We start from the raw sequence: 18,989 nt of genomic DNA, 5'->3' as shown, positions 1-18,989 counted from the left end.
TCTCAAAAACTGGCAGGAGCCAGCCTTGTAACATCTCTGCCTTTGGTGGCAGAAGAGAATTTCCCACTTTGCACTTTGTAGTACTAACTGTACTTAGTGCTCCTGGGCCTCTCCTTTCCTCTTGTATAAAACAGGGCAACACTAGTCTCGGTCTCTCAGGGCTATAGGGGTCTTTGGGAGTGTGTGACCAAGAGGGGTTGGGACTAAGTTCCTTTTGCACAATCAGTTTCTGTCAGGACTGTCATTTATTTTACACACTGGGCTTTCAGGAAAAAGATTATTCGAAGCCAGTGTCCCAGCTGTGTCCCAAGCCACCCGTGTACATTTCTTCTGGGACACCACACACACACACACACACACACACACACACACACACACACACACACTCACCCTATCCCATTTCCTCGGCAGCCCTGGTGTCATTGCTCCATTTTATTAAAGCAGAAAGCAGTGACAATTATTTTCATAATGAACTGGCTCTTCAAATTAATGCCAATTACACTATGCAATCATGATTAAGATTGTGCATTAATCAACGGTGCCAACCTACTTATTAGCCTCTTTAAATACTGCTCGTGAGGAATGTATGGGAAGGGAGAGAATGGAGATGAGCCAGGGGAACCAGGGAGCTGTCTCCAAGTGGGGCAGGAGCACTCTTCAGAAGCCAAAGCCCAAAGGAGCTTGTGCTCCACAGAGGCAGGGTGCCCACAGGGGCGGGGCTTGGATCCGAACCCAGCCCACCAGGCACCTGTTCTGCAGAGGATGGGGAGTTCAAGAAGGGAGAGGGTAGAAGGGGACCCTTGACTGTGTGTGTGTAAGATTAGAGCCCTTCTTTTCCCCCAACTAAAGAGAAGTGCAGTTGGCACCTCCCCTCAAAGTGTCACCTGGGTCATAGGTCAGAACCCATGGATGCAGGTCTATGGTGAATATAAAGTAGAGGGATGGGCAAGGTAGGTTAGAAGCAGAGGAAGACTAGGGGAACGAGGTAGCCTCAGCTAAGGTTTGGTATTTTGTTGAAACATCCGTTAGTTTCTTGGGGTGCCTTCATGACAGAGTTAGGTCGATACAACAAGCATCAACTGGCTCATTAAGGCAGAAATGTTTGTCCTCTGAACCTCTACGAGAAAAGACGGTCGACACCTGCCCTGGGATATGGAAAGTCACATTCCTTCATTTGTCTAAATCCTACTGTTTCCTCCTGTGCCTTTCGAGACCTCAGGAAATCAGCACACTCAGCTTTGCTGATGTAGTTCTTCCTCGGCGGAGTCAAGCTTTGGGTGTGTACCCGACTCTGCACGTGGAAAAGCAAGTCCTGCGAACATGGAAGAGTTTCTTCTGGTGGAGATGACTGGGTCTGAGAAAGGCATGCTTTCACTGAAGCCTAAATGGGGAATCTTTCTGCTGTTGTAAGAATGGAGCACAGACATGCCAGCTGCTCGCTGGTCATGGTCAGCCATGAAAAACAAGACCCACGGTGATGGGGGTCCGGTGGCAGGTTCGCACAGGGCAGATGTCAGCAGGTTTCACAGAATGGATTGATGAAGGCTTAGACTCAGCCTTTGTGGAGTCCTGCCAAGAAAAGACTGTGCCCCACAGCCTTAGAGTGTGCAGGCGAGTTTTCTTCTGATATGAAGCAACCAGACTCTAGGAGCTCTTGGTTTTATTTTGCTTCGTTTTTCTTTTTCTCCTTTCCAAAGAGGGTTTCTCCGTGTAGCTTTGGCTATCCCAGAACTCACTCTGTAGACCAGACTGGTCTCAACTTGAGAGATCTGCCTGCCTCTACCTCTGAAGTGCTGGGATTGGGTTTTCTTTTTTGTTTTTTAAATTCGCTCTTTAAAACATCTTATTTGGTATTTACCCATCTGTTTGCTTTTGTATTTAGCATATATGTGCATGTGTGAGAGAGGCCAGAAGAGGAGTGACTTCCTGTGTTCTGCAGTCAGTGTCTGACTCATTCCCTTGATACAGGGTCTCAACTCTAGTGAGCCCCACCTCTGTAGCCCCACACCCAAAACAATGGAGTCCCAGTTCTGGCTCTGCACGTAGATGCGGGACTCAAATTCTCACATAGCAAGTGCTTTCCCCCACTGAGCCATCTCTTCAGCATGTATGCTGTGCATATGCACACACACACACACACACACACACACACACTTTGTAAAAATATTTTGAAGCAACAGTACATATTTGCTATAAATAATTTGGGAAACTTCAGAAAATGTGAAGAGCAAAATAATCCATTAACCCCTTGTACCCATACTTAGTTGAGTGTAATGTTTGGATACAAATCCTTCCAGCTTTTTTTCTTCTGTAGCTATAAATAATATTTTAAACCTGATTTTCATTTGATAAACAAGTATCATATGATATTATTTGCAGTGTTTTGAGGGAAGGCGATGGCTGCCCTCTGCGCTCTTCAGCATTCTTTAAGAGCGTTTTAAAGCCTCTCCTACTCTCCACCCCTCCCCTCGACATGGAAGGCTTGCCTAACAACAGCAAAAACACACGCTCCATTACGTTCTTTACTTTCTAGAAAGTACCACTGTTAACATTTTGGTGTGTGTCCTTCTGGTGTGTCCTTTTTTATTTTAATTGGAATCGCGTTAAATTTATAAATTAATTTGAAGAGAACTGACATCTTTACAATATTGAGCCAGCCCTTCCGGGAGTAAGTTATGTCTCCCCATTTATTCAAGTCTTCTTTTATGTCCCCCAGTAAAGTTTTGTACTTGGATTGATGGAGAAATTGCACATTTATTGTAAAGCATTTTACTATTTTTTTCTGTTGCTTTTGTGAGTAGGGCCCTTTTTATTCCTTGCAATTCCTTGCTGTTTATGGCCGAGACATAGGAAGGCTCTATGTTTTGCGTAATTCTCAGGCTGGCCCTTGAGTGTGCTCTGGGCTTAGTTGCTTCTGTTTTCATCTGATTTTCTTGAGTTTTTAACGAACTGTAATAAGTAACATCTGCAAGTTGTGTGTGTGTGTGTGTGTGTGTATGCTTGTATGTGTAGAGATATGCATGCATGTGCACACATGTGTGCCTCAATGCATGTAGGTCAAAGTAGGTGGTCAGGTGTATCTCACTAAACCTGGAACTCCCAGATTTTGTTGTTTTGTTTTGTTTTGCCTAGGCTGGAGGCCAGGGAGCCCAAGCCATCCCACAGTCTCCCTGCCTGTTTCCTTTGCTCCACTCCAGCAATGGGGTTACAGGTGAACAAAGCCACATCCCCTCCTCTTTAACACTAGTCCTGGGAATGCAAACTTCAGTCCTCAGCTTGCACAACAAGAGCAGTAGTTACCTCCTAAGCCATCTCCGCAGGCACTCTGAGTAATGTTAACTCTGTCTTTTCTGATGGTGAAACTGAAAGACCCAGAATGTGAGGACTCCCCCACGTTCTGACTCAGAAGAGGTGACACCTCCAATCACTCATGAGAAACAGTCTTGCTGCAAACTGCAAGAGGATTTTTATTCAAGAGCGCTCTCGGGCCCACGGTCATACACCACGCAGGGGTAGAGGACCGTGATGCCCTGAGTAGCTGGGTAAGGGGGTGTTTAAAGGAAGAAACCACAACTCAAGGAAGTGGGGAGGGCATTGTTGGAAAATACCAAAGATACCAGTTAAGAGTCACAAGGAAGTGCAAAGTCACAAGTGTCACAAGGAATTACCTGGTAATTGTTTGGATTATCTCTCAAGACAGTTTCTAAGAGCCCCTAACAAAAGCACATTCTTTGAATGAACACTCTTTGAACCCAGGAAGTGGGTGGGTGGAGGAATGTCGCTATCTGTTTTATGATAGCATACCTTGGAGCATTGAGTCACAAAGGTCACATTCTCAAGCCTGGGCCTAAAGGCCTAGAATTTTGTTTTTACGTTATACTTTTTCACAACCTCCAGTCTTTTGCATCCTGTTCAGACCTTAACCTTAAAAGAGTTTTATCATGAAGACTGTGTCATGCTTCTAGAGAGATCAAGCGGCTACATTTGCACGTGCCTCTCACATGGCCTGTCTCTTTGGACCTGCAGCCTTCCCTGCCCTGCACACCCCTCCCCCATCACTTCCACACCTCCTATATTTTGAAGCAATTTCCTTGTATCTCATCATTCTTTATCCTCATTGCCACGCTCAGGACCTGTTTCACTGTGCAGATGGGTTTTAATATACTGAGAAATCTCTTGCTTTGGGGACATTGAGGAGATTCTATTTATTAATATTCCATAGAGATATCCTTCTACATCGATGCATTTAGACATGGACTTACCATGTCATGTGGCATTTTGACCATTTATTGACCAATTAAGCAGATAAATACAGTGGTGTGGTGACTCTTCTCATTAGATGTGGCTCACGTACGTGCTCAGCGCAGAACTTTCTGGAGAGGCAGAAAAACACAGAAGGAAAGCAGTCATCCATAGATGAGGGCTCTGAGGAAATGACCCTTCGCCACCTTTCTTCTCATCTTGTTTCATGCTTGTGTGAGAAGGTTCTTGCTCACCCACACAGGTTCACAAGCTTGTGTTCTCAGGCGTTAAAGCTGGTGGGCTAACATTCTCAGGGAAGGGATGGATGGATTTGCACTTTAACATGCTATTCCCCTTGAGTTCCTCTTTATCTTTTATTACGTTTATTTATGTTTGTGTCGGGGTATGAGTACATGCATGTTCACATACATACACGTGTTTGTGTGCCTCTGTGGGGGTCAGAGAACAAACTCAGTTACTGTTCCTCAGGGGCTGTCCACCTTCTTTTTTATTTCTTTTAACAATTCATTTATTTTATGTACATGAGTACACTGTCGCTGTCTTCAGACACACCAGAAGAGGGCATGAGATCCCATTGCGGATGGTTGTGAGCTACCATGTGGTTGCTGGGAATTGAACTCAGGACCTCTGGAAGAGCAGTCAGTGCTCTTAACCCCAGTCCACTTTCTTCAGACAAGGTTTCTCCCTGGCCTGAAACTTACCTAGTGGTCTGGCTGGGTCCTCCAATCTCAGCTTTCCCAAGAAGAGCATTACAAGTCCTAGCCGTCAACCCTTTAGCTTTGGAAAGCAGCCTTTGTTGTTTGTTACAAAGTGTCCAGGGATTGAACTCATGATTGCAAGGCAAGCATTTTACTTGCTGAACAACCCCACCCCACCCTGCAGCCGCAGCAGCCCCTTTGTTTCTCTATTCAATAGACTTGGGTTGAGGGAGGAAGTTTCCAGCTCACAGCAAAGTGGAGCAGAAGGCGGGGAGATTTCCCACGTCCCCTGCGCATACATGCTCAGAGCCTCCTCCGTGGCCATTACCAGGGACTAGAGTGGTGCTTTCCTTCCAAGTGCTGGCCTTGCATTGACACGCTGTCTCAGCGTGTGATTCAGGGTAAGGTTCGCTTTTAGTATTGAACCCTATGGGTCTGACAACAGTGTCGTGCAGAGAGATCTCAGTGCCCTAAAATGCCTCTGTGCTTCCTCCTATGCAGCTCCTCCCACCCCTAATCCCTGGTGACCACTCACGGTTTTTTTTTACTATCTCCACGTGATCCCTTCCCAGAATACTGTTGAACTATCCAGTTTGCAGCCTTTTCAGGCCACCTTCTCTGTGTAAGACACACCTAAGTTCCTTCTATCGTCTTTCCAATCATTTTATGGTTTAATGTAAGTGTGGCCCATCTCACTGTGTGAATGTCCCCACTTCTTTGTCCATTCACCTAGTGAAGAGTGTCCTGGGTTGCCTCCCAGTTTGAACAATCTTAAATAAAACGGCTGTAAACACCTTTGTACAGGCTTCTAAGTGGACTCAGGTTGCCAGCGCCTTTGGGTAAATTCCAAAGAGCACAGCCGCTGGATTGAATGACAAGCGTTGTGTTTGATTTTCTTGAGAGGCTAAGGCAAGAACGTTGGGTTGTTATGAGTTTGACCTCAGCCTGGGCTACATAATGAGTTCCAGGCCATGGGATGAGACCTTGAAAAGAGTTTATTGAGTCTTATTAGCAGCTGGAATCAGAGTTCTGCGCCCCGCCATCAGGGCTGTCTCTGCTGCTCCTCATCTTCACAAGTATTGTCACAGTGTTACTTCCCTTCCTTGTTGCTGTGACCAAATACCTGACAGGAAACACTGTAAGGGAGCAGGACTTGTTTTGGCTTGTGAATTGAGATGTGGCCCTTCGTGGCCAGGAAGGCGTGGCAGTGGAATGGGATGGGTGGTTAGACCACACCCAGGGGCAGAGAGCAGAGAAGAGAATGTTAGAGGAGAATGTTAGAGCTCCAGGGGCTCCAGCCTAAGATTCATGTCCATCAGGTTTAGGTCTCCTCCCCCTCCCCCTCCTCCTCTTCCTCTTCCCCCTCCCCCTCCCCCTCCTCCTCTCCCTCCTCTTACTCCTCCTCTCCCTCCTCTTCCTCCTTCTCTCCCTCCTCTTCCTCTTCATTCTCTTCCTCCTCTTCATTCTCTTCCTCTTACTTCATTTCCTCCTCTTCATCCTCCTCTTCTTCCTCCTTTCTTCCCTTCCTTTCAAGGCAGGGTTTCTCTGTGTAGTCCTGGCTGTCCTGGAACTCTCTCTCTGAAGACCAGACTGGCGTCAAACTCCCAGAGATCTTCCTGCCTCTGCCTCTGCCTCCTGAATGCTGGGATTAAAGGTGAATGCTCACCACCACTGCCGCCCCACCCCGTGGGTCTTTTCTTCTGGATGCTCTCTGGAAACACCCTCAAAGGCACCTCCAGAGGTGTGTCTCCTAGGTGATTCTAAACCCAGGCAAGCTGACAGTGAAGATGAGCTATCCCAGCCAGTGTTCTGGATTTTGGCTGTTCTCATAAACATGCCATTGTTTCCATTTGCACTGCAAGGATGCTATAGAACACAGTGCCTTTTTCTCTGCCTGCTCACCTTCTGTATATCTTCTTTGATGAGCTGCTTATTACTGCCTTTGGCCCACTTTTATGGGTTTTTTTTTTGTTTGTTTTCTTACTTTCAAGTGTGTTTTGAATAATAGTCTTTTACCAAGAGCATCCCAGCCAGTGGCTTGTCTTCACTCTTCTAAGCCCCTTTTGCAGCACAGACCATTTTAATTCTGAGTGAGCCCAATCTATCCAGTCTTTGTTTTATGGAGTGTGCCTTTAGTGTTAACTAAAAAGTCATTGCCAAAGCCAAGTCTAAACTTTGTTCTTGTGACCTTCTAGGGTGTCCCTTATTTTGTGCAAGATGTCGGATCTATGTCCAGATTTTTTTCTTTTCACATGGATGTCCAGACATGTTATCTGTGTCTTCTTCATTGCCTTTGCTCCGGTGGCAAAGATCAGCTCCATGTTTTAAATTACCTCTTTGAATTTTTTTAAAGTCAGTTTTGTTGTCTTCTTCAAACAGATTCTATACAATTTTTTCTAGATTTAGTAAATATTCCTTTCCTTTGATTGCTAATGTGGGTAGTATCATTTTTTAAAATTTTTTAAATCACATTTTTTTTGTTTTTTTTTTTTTTTGCTAGTATATAGGAAAAACAGTCGACAATGTTTGAATTCTTGGGCTAATAACACTTACTATGATGTCTGCATTATCTATTTATGTCATAGCATGTGCCCGAATTTATTATTATTTTTATAACTGAATAATATTCTCTGTGCATAAGGTACCACAGTGCTGACCATTTCATCTTCTGGTGTTCACCTTGGCTTGCCCCTGTGTTTTTACAACCGTGAGTCAAACACCTGTTCACGTGGGTGTACAGATCCCTGCTTATGTCCCTGCTGTTCTTTGCATACATATACCCCCATGCATAGAATGGCAGGGCCATATCCTAATGTAATAATTCTGTTTCTGAAATACTGCCCTACGGAGTAGCTGGCCTACTTATCTCTCTATCAACAGGATACATGAGTCCCAATTTTCTCAAGACTTCATCTAATTCATCTCTTCATCAATGCATTTTTTGTATTTATTTTATTATTAAAACCTGCGTTTAGATGTGCATTATCTACGTGTGGGAGCAGGTGTGTGCATCCCACAACGCACACATGCAGATGTCAAAGGACAACCTGTGGGAGTCGAGTCTTCACCCCTCCATGTGGATCCTGAGGACTGATCTCAGGTCACCATGCTTGTCACAAGGGTGTTTAGCAGCTGAGCCATCTCACCAGACCATTCAGCAGCATTTAAATAGTGTCTGACTTAAGGAGTGTGAAACCATGACATCACTGTGATTTTAATTTGCATCCCCCTGGAGATTAGTGATGTTGAGCATCTTTCAGGGACCTTGTTGGCCATTTCTGTATCTTCTGTGAAAAACAAAGTGCCTGTATCCAAACCTTTCACCCGAGCTGTCAGTCAGACTTCAGTCCTTACTTATTCATAGATTATTTTATATACATTCTAAACCTTTATTTTTGTTTTATGTGTGTCTTAATTGGAGCTTCTATTACTATGATAAAACACCACAACCAAAAGTGATTTGAGGAAGAAAGGGTTTATTTGACTTTCATATCCTAAATCACAGCTCATTGAGAGAAGCCAAGGCAGAGCTCAATCTGGGCAAGAATCCAGAGGCAGGATCCAAGAGAGAGGCAGGAGCTGAGACAGAGGCCATGGAGGGGCACTGCTTGCTGGCTTGGTCCTCATGGCTTCCTCAGCCTGATTTCTTAGAGAACCCAGGACCGTCAGCCCACTGGAGGCATTGCTCACAATGGACTAGGCCCTCCCCCATCAATCACCCATTAAGAAAATGCCCTCCCCGTCTGCCTATAGCCTAATCTTAGAGAGGCATTTTCTCAATTAAGGTTCCCATCTCTCAGATGACTATAGCTTGTGTCAAGCTGGTAAAAATCTAGCTAGGACTATGTGTATTCGTGTTCTGCCATCATGTATGCCAGCACACTATGTGCATGCATACTGTTGTGAGCTACCATGTGGGTGCTGGGAACCCAACTCAGATCCTCTGGAAAGGCATAAGTGCTCTTAACCACTGAGCCATCTCTCTAGACTCCTGTCTTTATTTAAATGCCTAAGGAAAACACTTTAAAGAAGGAAGGCGTTATCTTGGCTTAGAGTGTTAGAATTTCAGTCCATGATTGGCTATTTCCATTGCTGTGGACCTGAGGTGAGGCTGAGCGTGAAGCAGTTCACATCATGGCCGACAGGAAGCAGAGAGGGCCCAGGAAGTGACAAAGGCAATATAGAGCCCAAGGGGTCACCCTAGTGACCTACATCCTCCAGCAAGGCCACTCCCACTAAAGTTTTCAGCCAACTTAGCATCACCAGCTGGGTTTTAGACTTCAACAGATGAGCCTGAGGTGGGGGTCAGCGGGAGGAGCATGGAACATTGAAATCATAGCACCCATGTTTTTGAAAACCGATGTATTCATCTTACTTTGCCTATAAATGATGTGTACACCGTTCGCATGCCTGGTGCCCTTGGGGCTGGAAAGGGGGATGTGATCCAATAGAATTCGTTACAAATGGTTGTGAGCTGCCTTGTGGGTGCTGGGAAATGAACCCCAGTCCTCTAGAAACGGAGTCAGTGCTCTTAACCACTGAGCCATTCCCACAGGCCCGCAGTGTCCAGCTCTAAGTTAGGTTTTTGTTTAGGTGTTTCAGAAGTTCACTGTAAATCCTGGATATCAGTCTTTTGTCCGTTCTGGTGGGTGAACACTCCCCAAGCTTCCACACTCTTAATTGTGTGCTCAGATGCATCCTTAGTTTTTCATGAAGTTCCGTTTGTCTAGTTTATCTTCTGTTGCCAGTGCTTTTGCCGCTAGCATCCAAGAAAACCCGCTGCCAAATCCCATGCCGTAACGCTCTTGCTTTGGCCCTATTTCCCTCTACGAGTCTGGTTTTAGGCCTTATATTTAGTAAGTAGAAAGCTTGAAATTAGGAACTGAGAGTTTTCTAAATGTGTTCCTTGTCAGGATTGCCTAGGTTATTCAGAGTTCACCGAGCGTCTGTGTTGATTTTAGGATGGAGTTTTCTGATTTTACAACAGCAAACAAGCATCATGGTTTTCACAGGATTTCATTGACTCTGTAGATTGTTTAGGGCAATATTGACACCTTCATATCATGATGTCCTGTCTATACCCAAAAGGTGTGTTTCTCTTTGTTTACATTTTCTTTATCTTTGCTTGGCAATAATTTGTACTTTTCATCATCAGAGTCTTTTTATCTCCTTTGTTAGGTCAAATTGCAAGTATTTCACTGTTTAAAAAATTATTAGTTTGGGGGATGGAGAGACAGCTCAGTGCTTAAGAGTGCACACCACTCTTGAAGAGGATTGGCGTTTGGTTCCTACGTTTGTATGGGCTGTCTCACCTCCTCCTGTAACTCCAGCCCCAGGGGATCTTACAGCCTCTTCTGGACGCCATTAGCATGTTTGTGTGTGTGCGCGTGTGCACGCATGCATGCATGTACACATTTGTGTGTGTGCACACATGCACGCTTATCTGCATGCACGTGCACAAACTCGCTTGGGCATGTATAGACACATAATTAAAAACAATTTTTTTTAGAACTTATGAATACATTTTCATACTTTTGATGACATCAGAAGTGGAGTTTCTTTTAGATGATTCATTATTAATATATAGAAATGCAACTTTACCATCTTGACTTAATAGTCTACTTTACAAAACTTACTAGTTCTAAGGGCTTTTATGAAAGATTTAGATTTCCCACATACAAAATCAATCTGCACATAGAGGTAATATTATCCTCTCCTTTCTAATTCAGGTGTCTGATTCTTTTTCTTGCTTTTGTAGATGCATTTGAGACACTGATGTTTAAAGCCAAATTTCATATATAATTAATAATAATAATTCCATGTTTCTCATCGTTTTTTCTGTCTGCTACCCTGGCTGTCATATTTTAGTTTCCTACTCTTTCTCTGCCTTTTGTTTTAATCAAACAGATTTTATGATTCTAGAACCTTCCATCTCTTAGAGCGTCAGCAGTATTCTCTCTTTAATGCAGTGGTTCTCAACCTTCCTAATGCTGGAACCCTTTAATATAGTTCCTCGAGTTATGGTGATTTGCTGTAGGGTTTCATTGCTGTGAACAGACACCATGACCAAGGCAACTCTCATAAAAGAAAACATTGTTTTTTGTTTTTGTTTTTGTTTGTTTGTTTTTGTCTTGTTTCGAGACAGGGTTTCTCTGTATAGCCCTGGCTGTCCTGGAACTCACCCTGTAGACCAGGCTGGCCTAAAACTCAGAAATCTGCCTGCCTCTGCCTCCCAAGTGCTGGTATTAAAGGCATACACCACCACTGCCTGGCCAGGAAAACATTTTAATTCGAGCTTGCTTACAGTTTCAGAGCTTTAGTCCATTATTATTATGTGAGAAACTTGGCAGCCTGCAGGCAGACATGGTGCTGGACAAGCCGGAGTTCTACATCTTGATCTATACACAGCAGGAGACTGTGCCCCACACTGGGTGTAGCTTGAGCATCTGAGATCTTAGTACTTCCCCTGACAGTGGCACACCTCCTGCAACAAATCCACATTGCTGGATAGTGCTACTTCCTATGGGCCAAACCTTCAAACACATGAATCTCTGGGGGCTATTCCTATTCAAACCACCATACCTCCCAACCATAACGTTATTTTGTTAGTACTTCACAGTTGTAATTTTCTGTTATGAGTCGCAGTGTAAATATCAGATATGCAGGATAGCTGATATGCGACTGGGATGGAAGGTCGTTCAACCCACCCCCACCCCCAAAAGGGGTCAGGTGCCACAGGTTGCAATGATCTGCAGCTTTAGTGGTTGCTGCAAAGTTCAAAAAGCACACTTACAACTAATTCACACTCTCCCCCAAGTAACAAGCTAGTACCTTCTTATGGCAATTCTCCCGTCCATTCTGGCATCTTGGATGCCATTGATTTGGCTTGTAAATAAATAAGTGTGTGTGTGTGTGTGTGTGTGTGTGTGTAATTTTAACTATTTCAAACAAGCAGTTACTTGTTAAATCAATTCAGAATGAGAAAAAATAATTTTGCCTTCACTTAATTTCTCCTTAGTGTTTTTCATTCTCTGTTTTGGCCCTCATTTCCGACCTACATCATTTTCCTGCTCTCTCTAAACGTCTTTGTACGTCTCCTGAAGTGCAGGTCGACTGTAAATAACTTCCTTTCACTTTAGCTGTTATTTCTCTTCACATTTGAAGGATAATTTCTCCAGGTAAACAATTCTGGGTTGGTGTTTATTTCCTTCTGAGCTTTAAATATTTCACTCCACTTTTTTCTTAACAAGGTGGTCTCAGGATGTCAAATATAATCCCATCTTTGCTAGTTGGTATAGAAGGTGTGTTTTTCCTCTGTATTCTCACAGGATTCTTTTCTGATAGAATTTTCTTCTTCTTCTTCTTCTTCTTCTTCTTCTTCTTCTTCTTCTTCTTCTTCTTCTTCTTCTTCTTCTTCCTCTTCCTCTTCCTCCTCTTCCTCTTCTTCTTCTTCTTCTTCTTCCCCTTCCCCTTCCCCCTTCCTCTTCCCCCTTTCCCCCTTCCCCCCTTCCCCCTCCCCCCTTTCCCCCTTCCCCTTCCCCTTCTCCTTCTTCTGGGACACTGTTGCTGTCCTCAGACACACCAGAAGAGGGCATCAGATCTCCTTACAGATGGTTGTAAACCAAATGTGGGTTCTGGGAATTGAACTCAGGACCTCTGGAAGAGCAGTTGGTGCTCTTAACCACTGAGCCATCTCTCTGGCCGGACAGGGTTCTTTTTAACCTTTACCTTTCTGCTATTTGGAAATGGTATGGTGTGGCTGGGGGGTCAGGGGTCCTCCAACAGGAGGTTTCCCAAGCATCCTAACCTTTGGTTGAGGGTTTGACATTAATTTGGGAAGCATTTTTAGCAATTATTGTTTTCCTTATCTCTTCTCACAACCCTCCTGCAATTCCCCTTTTTCTTCTTAAACTTGAAGCAACCTCAGGTCCTCAGATACTGCGTCCTGTTGCTCTTTCTTCTCATGCCTACCTTCAGTTTTGGGCTTTGGATGCTTCTACTAGGGTTTCCTCAAGCTCACAGTCTGCCTGCCAGCAGCCAGTGTCCAGCATCTGTCCCTGTCTCTGTCACAGCGCTTAGTTCTCTGGCATTCTTTTTTATCTCCTTTTCACAGAAGTTCATCGTCTTCTGTGTTGTCCACTTTGCTCCAAGAGCCCTTAGCACACTGACAGATTGTTTTGAATTCCTAGTGGGGCAATTCCAACATACTTGTGATCTCTGTGTTTGATTCTGATACTTGTGTATACTTTTTGCTAGTGTGTGAGTAATGTTCCCCAGTCCTGTGATTAGGATCCTCTCTCTCTCTCTCTCTCTCTCTCTCTCATTCCTCCCTTCTTTCCTTTCCCTCTTCGATGTTTTTGGTTTTTATTTTGTTTTGTGTGTGTGTGTGTGTGTGTGTGTGTGCATATGTGCAGGTGTGTGCCCCTCAGGCATGCTTGCACACGTATGCACACCCATGTAGAGACCTAAAGCTAATGTTCAAAGTCTTCACCAAGCACTCATCATCACATTCACCGAATCAGGTCCTCTGGCTCTGGCTAGCCAGCTTATTCCAGGAATCTCCTGTCTCTGCCTCCGCAGTGCCGGAATTTCAGGGGAGCCGCCATTCTGCCCCGGCTTTGACGTGGGTGCTGCGGGTCTGAGTTCTAGTCCTCCCACTGCAAAGCAGAAGCTCTCCCTGCGGAGCCGCTTTCCCAGACCCAGGATGAGTCATCTCGTGCGCCTGAGCTTTTCCTCCGGGACCGGTGACCCCCTCCCATGTGTTTCTCTTTCCCACCCCCGGGTCCTCCGGGACCCGTGACCCCCTCCCGTGTGTTTCTCTTTCCCACCCCCTCAGGTCCGTGAGGGTCTCCTCAAGCTCCAGCAGCTTAGGCAAAGTCAACTCGTCCCCCTTGAGGCAGACCTTGTAAGGAAGAAGAAACCATGTTTTAAAATCGTTCCTCTTGCCTTCCACTGTTGAATACACAGGGGAGTTTTTCCACCCCAGGATTTGCTATGAGAACCTGGAAGGGCTCGGTGGGTGGAACCCAGAAACGTGGGGACCTGGTAAATGGTGCTCGCTGAAGGTTTTGTCCCTCGGGCTTATCTGCTGTGAGTCTCCAACAACTTGTCAATTGCAATTTATGTTTTCCTACTGGATCTCATGATGGGCTTTGCTCCCAGGTCTCTCTCTCTCTCTCTCTCTCTCTCTCTCTCTCTACTTCTCCAGACTTTACTCCTAGATGGAATAAAATTCCCGACAGAACAATGTAGTGAAGGAAGGCTTTATTTTTGCCTTACAGTTTCATGGTGTGTGTGTGGGGGGGCGAGGTTCAGCATCTGGAACTCCATCTGTGGAGGCAGGAGCTGGTAGATCGCTTGTTATATCTCTGGGTCAGATCAGGAACCTGGAAGCTAAGATCTCAGGTTGGAATTGGGGCCAGCTATAACCGTCTGGTCCTGTCTCTATGATCCTACGTCTGATAACTAGGTCCTATATCCATAAGATTTCACAGCTTCCCACAACAGCGCCCCCAACTGGGGGCCAAATATTCAAGCACGGAAGCCTGTGTTTCCCATTAAGGCTTCACTATACTGTGATACTCTGGTCTCTCTGGCCAGCTTTGGAGAAGATGGTTGCTTTCATGCTTACAGACTCAAAAAAAGTTGTCATTAGACGGTGTGATGAGGTTTTTTTTCCAAGGTTTTTATATGGCAGGCCAGAAACCTGGAAGCCATATTTTTTTTCTTTTAGTTTTCCCAAATAATGAAAACAATCCAAATACCCATGAGCTGGCAGATGGATACACGGAATGTGATGCCTCTACGCTCAGTAAAGATAGTTAGAACTGATGCATGCTACATATTGATAAACCCAGACACACTGAGCACAAGGAGCCAGGCCCAGAGGAACACCCACTGTGTGGTCCCATTTGCATGAAATGCTCAGGGAGAAAAATATTTGGAGACAAAAGGCAAATTAGTGGTTTCCTGGGGCTACTGGTGCAAACAGTGAGATGGCCACAGGGGGTATTATGGGATAGTGGAGAAATTCTGAAATTGGGCTGTGGTCTGCTCGCCTGACTTCTTACTCAAAACCACCATATACCCAAAACAGGTCAATTTTGTGAAACACCAACAATATCATTAAAAAAGCTCATTACTTACTGAAAGAATAAAGGCTTGTCTATAAACACATGACAATATTGAATAAGCCACGGTTCTCCTTGCCCAAATGGCTCACGCCCACCGGATCCTGTTCCACTCTTCTCCCCCTTCCTCCGTTTCCTCAGATCCGCAGCAGCAGACACATCATGGACATTTCCATATCTCTAGGACTTTTGACAATAGCTGCACATGGTGATTCATGCCTTAAGTTCCAACACTCCAGAGGCAGGCGGATTTCTGAGTTCGAGGCCATCATGGGTTACAAAGTGAGTTCCAGGACAGCCAGGGCTATACAGAGAAACCCTGTCTCAAATAACCAATAACAACAACAAAAAAAAAAACTTTAAAAAATAATTTTGGAGAATTATAATAAAATTACATCACCTCCCCCTTCTCCTTCCTCCCTTCACACCTCCCGTGTGCTTTCTTTGTTCTTTCTCCAATTCATGATCTCTTTTCCTTTTATTATTACACACATACACACACACACACACGAACACACTCATGAACACTTCACACATATATATTCCTAAATATAGAAATACAACCTGCTCAGTCCATTTAGTATGTATACTGTATATTATATATGTATATATCATATGTAATATTATATATTGCATATTACATATTGCTTATTATATATTATATATGTGAAACACACACACGCTTTCAGGACTGACCGCTTGGTATTGGATAGCCAATCTGTGTACCCTTCTCTGAGGAAGACCATGTCTCCTGCTCTCCGTGCTCCTTAGTTGCCTGTGTTTCTTGTCCAGGGTAGAACCTGGAGAGATTTCCTTCTTCCATGTTAGCATGCCTGACAAGGTAGCAAGCTTGTTCAGATCTTGTTTAGGCAGCTATGTTTATGAGACTTCTTGGTTCTAGCTCCTCTGACATTTCTCAGAGACACAACCTCTGGCTCTTTCTGTCTCTTCTGCAGTGATCCCTGCGCTGTAGAGACAGGAGTTGTGCTGAGGTTGTCTCCGTTGTGACTGAGCTCCACAGCTCTGCATTTTGATTGGTTGGAGTTTCCTGTAACGGTCTCCATCTGTTACAAAGAGGAGTTTCTCTGATGAGGAATCAGATCGTTACAGTTTTACAGTTCCACGGGTATGCATGACTTACCGTTCCCTGGTTGAGTATTTTTAGATGTTCTCCATACATGGCCATTAGGAAAAGCAGTGTGTGCCATTTTCCCCTTCTGCCAACAAAGAAGCAGGTGCCCCTGTGTTTTCCTCTGCCTTCTCCCTTTGCCCATCAGATGAGCTACACTGGCATCTTGTTGATTTCTCTTCCTTATTTAATTAGGAGGAAAGGTGACACCCATCTCCATCCTCTGATAGCATTTCTTTTCTTAATGGGGTACCCATACTTAACACCTGCACCTGCTTACATGGGGCATCTGTCTTTTTTGCCAATTCTACGTGCTTTTTATAACATTAACTTTTATGCTGCTGTCTATGGTTAGCTTCTTAACTGTTCAAGGTTGTCCATAGTGATGTGGGTGCAGAGAAGTCTAATGTTACTTCCAGTCTTTCTCCCACATTTTCTGACTTTATTGAAATGCTTAGGCAGGCTTCTTCCACCCCAACATTATACACTCTTCGCCAATAGTTTCTATTTTTGACAATTTTATGGTGTTCTTTTCCATCGTTCTCTTACCTTTAACTCATCTAGAATTTATTAATCTTGGAATCTAGAGGACTGGACATGCAGCTCAGTGGACTTGCCTATCATGTATGAAAGAGCACTTGCCTATAATGTATGAAATCCTAAGTTCAGTCTTTGTACCAAAGAGAAAAAAAATCTGAAATCCCCAAATAATAGAATAATTGTCAGGACACAATTAATGAATAATTCATTTCTTTTTCTGCTGGGAAACATCTTTCTCATTCATGTTTTAGATACTTGTCTCTGCCTGAGCTCTTTCTAAGGCTTTTTATCTCGTTCTCTTGATCCTCCGTGTCTTCAGACGCTATTACAACACTTTTAATTATTTTGGCTTAATGATATATTTTAAAATCTGATAATAATACAAGTCACCTTTCATCATTCCTGTAAAGACATTTTCTTCAGTCATTATCTAACATTCAGCCTTCACGTTTAAGAGTCATTTTTCCAAGTACGAGAGAGATGTCTTTCTGTGGTCCTGACTGGAGTTGAAGTACACAGAAAAATGACTTTGGAGAAGACTGAGACACAAAACTTTACTTTCCAAAGATCAACAGCCTCAGGGCTCTGTGTCTGACTCTCTGTCTCTGTCTCTATATTTGTTTCACCGACCCCCCTCCCCCAACAGGCTCTTACTATGGACCCCTGGCATGTCTGAAAGGCACAGTGGTCCTCCTGTCTCTGCCTCCTGAGGGCTGGGATCAAAGGCTTGTACTGCCACCTCAGGGAGTTTATCTCCCCTGCTGAAGGTGTTTTCTTTGTTTTCCTCATTTGTAAACAATGGGGATTGCATGTTTACACTTGCGTTATTATTTGTTGTTTGATATTCGTGCTGATGTCGACAACCCTTTTGCTGTTAAGTTTTCCCATGAGTTCTCACTGATATAAAAGAGGCACACACTAGCCCGGTGGTGCTGGCACACACCTTGAATCCCAGCACTTGGGAGTCAGAGGCAGGTGGATCTCTGTGAGGTCAGAGCCAGCCTGGTCTACAGAGCCAGTTCCAGGGCAGCCAGAGCTACAGAGAAACCCTGTCTGGAAACAAAACAAAACAAAAAAAAGTGCTGACTAGCTATTTAACTCTCTGTAACAGCTCTTGCCTTTCTTAGTGGTTGGGGATTATTTATTTATTTATCTAGTTATTTATTTATGTATTTATTTATTTATTGCTTGCCCATTGCTCCCACTGGTGCGGTAGTAGCACTGGTGCTCCGGGGCAACCCACCAGTTACTGATTGGATCTGAGGCTGTTCCATGGGAGGAATATATGAGTGGTGTTATAAACCCTGTTCAAAAACCCGACAGCTAGGGCTCTCACAGGCCTTATGGGTGAAATCTACTACTGATGGTTTGATAGATGCCCATGCAGTTAAGTCTCCTTCTACATTTTTCCTGCTTATACCCACAAATTACACCCTTGGTCAGAAAGGCCTCTGAGGACTCTGTGCAGTGGTCAGAGCAGAGATTCATGGTCGGCCAACGTGCTGAAAATAAAGAGTCTGCTGAGCTTTCGGCCCTTACAAGGCTGCTCCTTTGAGGCCCAGGGAGTGTTGCTGAAGAGGAGGTAGGAAGACAGTAAGGGCCAGAAAATAGGGAGGAGGTCTGTGACATGCTGACTTGTGGCTGTGCCGTGGCCATCATGAACATCCCACAGTCATGACCACCTGTGCAAGACCCGTGCAAGATAGCATGCAGAAAGAAACAAATCATGAAAGGGGTCGGAGGCAGTCGGGAAAGAGCGGGAGGGAGCTGAGACACAGCAATGGGGAGGGAGTATGCTCACAGTACATTAACATTTATATCATGTGCAAATAGTAACTTATACCTTTGCCAGAGCCGAGCCTCTCTGCATTCACTTTCAATTTCATTTTTTTCTGGTTAGTGGCGTGCGCCTTCACCAACTCTTTTTTTTATTTTAATTTTTCCTTTGACAAGAAGGCCTTTAGTGTTTTAGGTATTAGTTAGTGTGATATTAAGGCCGATATGAGCTAACGTTGCTTGAAGGGGGTGTCTTTCCTGCCAGTGTTTTATTAGACATTTTTTTACGGCAGTAGACACTGACTTTCATCAGACATCTTCCTGAATTTTGCAAGTGAATCATATTTTCGTCTCCTTTGAACTATTGATGTGGTGGAATGGGATTCATGGATTCCTTTATATTGAGCTGGTCTTGCATTCCTGAAATAAAACTATGTGGTCATGGTATGTTAG

The 18,989-nt window shown here is 44.3% G+C and overlaps 1 protein-coding gene across 3 annotated transcripts in view; it reads left to right on the top strand.

Moving 5' to 3' along the window:
- The window catches only part of Grik3 (glutamate ionotropic receptor kainate type subunit 3), a 219,619-nt gene that overhangs the window by 112,343 nt on the left and 88,287 nt on the right, over window positions 1–18,989 (top strand). The gene's annotated exons all lie outside the window — the stretch shown is intronic.

This window comes from Mus caroli, unplaced genomic scaffold (genome assembly GCF_978045245.1).
Source record: "Mus caroli unplaced genomic scaffold, Mus_caroli_1 scaffold_6, whole genome shotgun sequence".
Classification (NCBI taxonomy): domain Eukaryota; kingdom Metazoa; phylum Chordata; class Mammalia; order Rodentia; family Muridae; genus Mus; species Mus caroli.
Note: the sequence above shows the minus strand (reverse complement) of the source record. Positions and strands in the feature narration are given on the sequence as shown.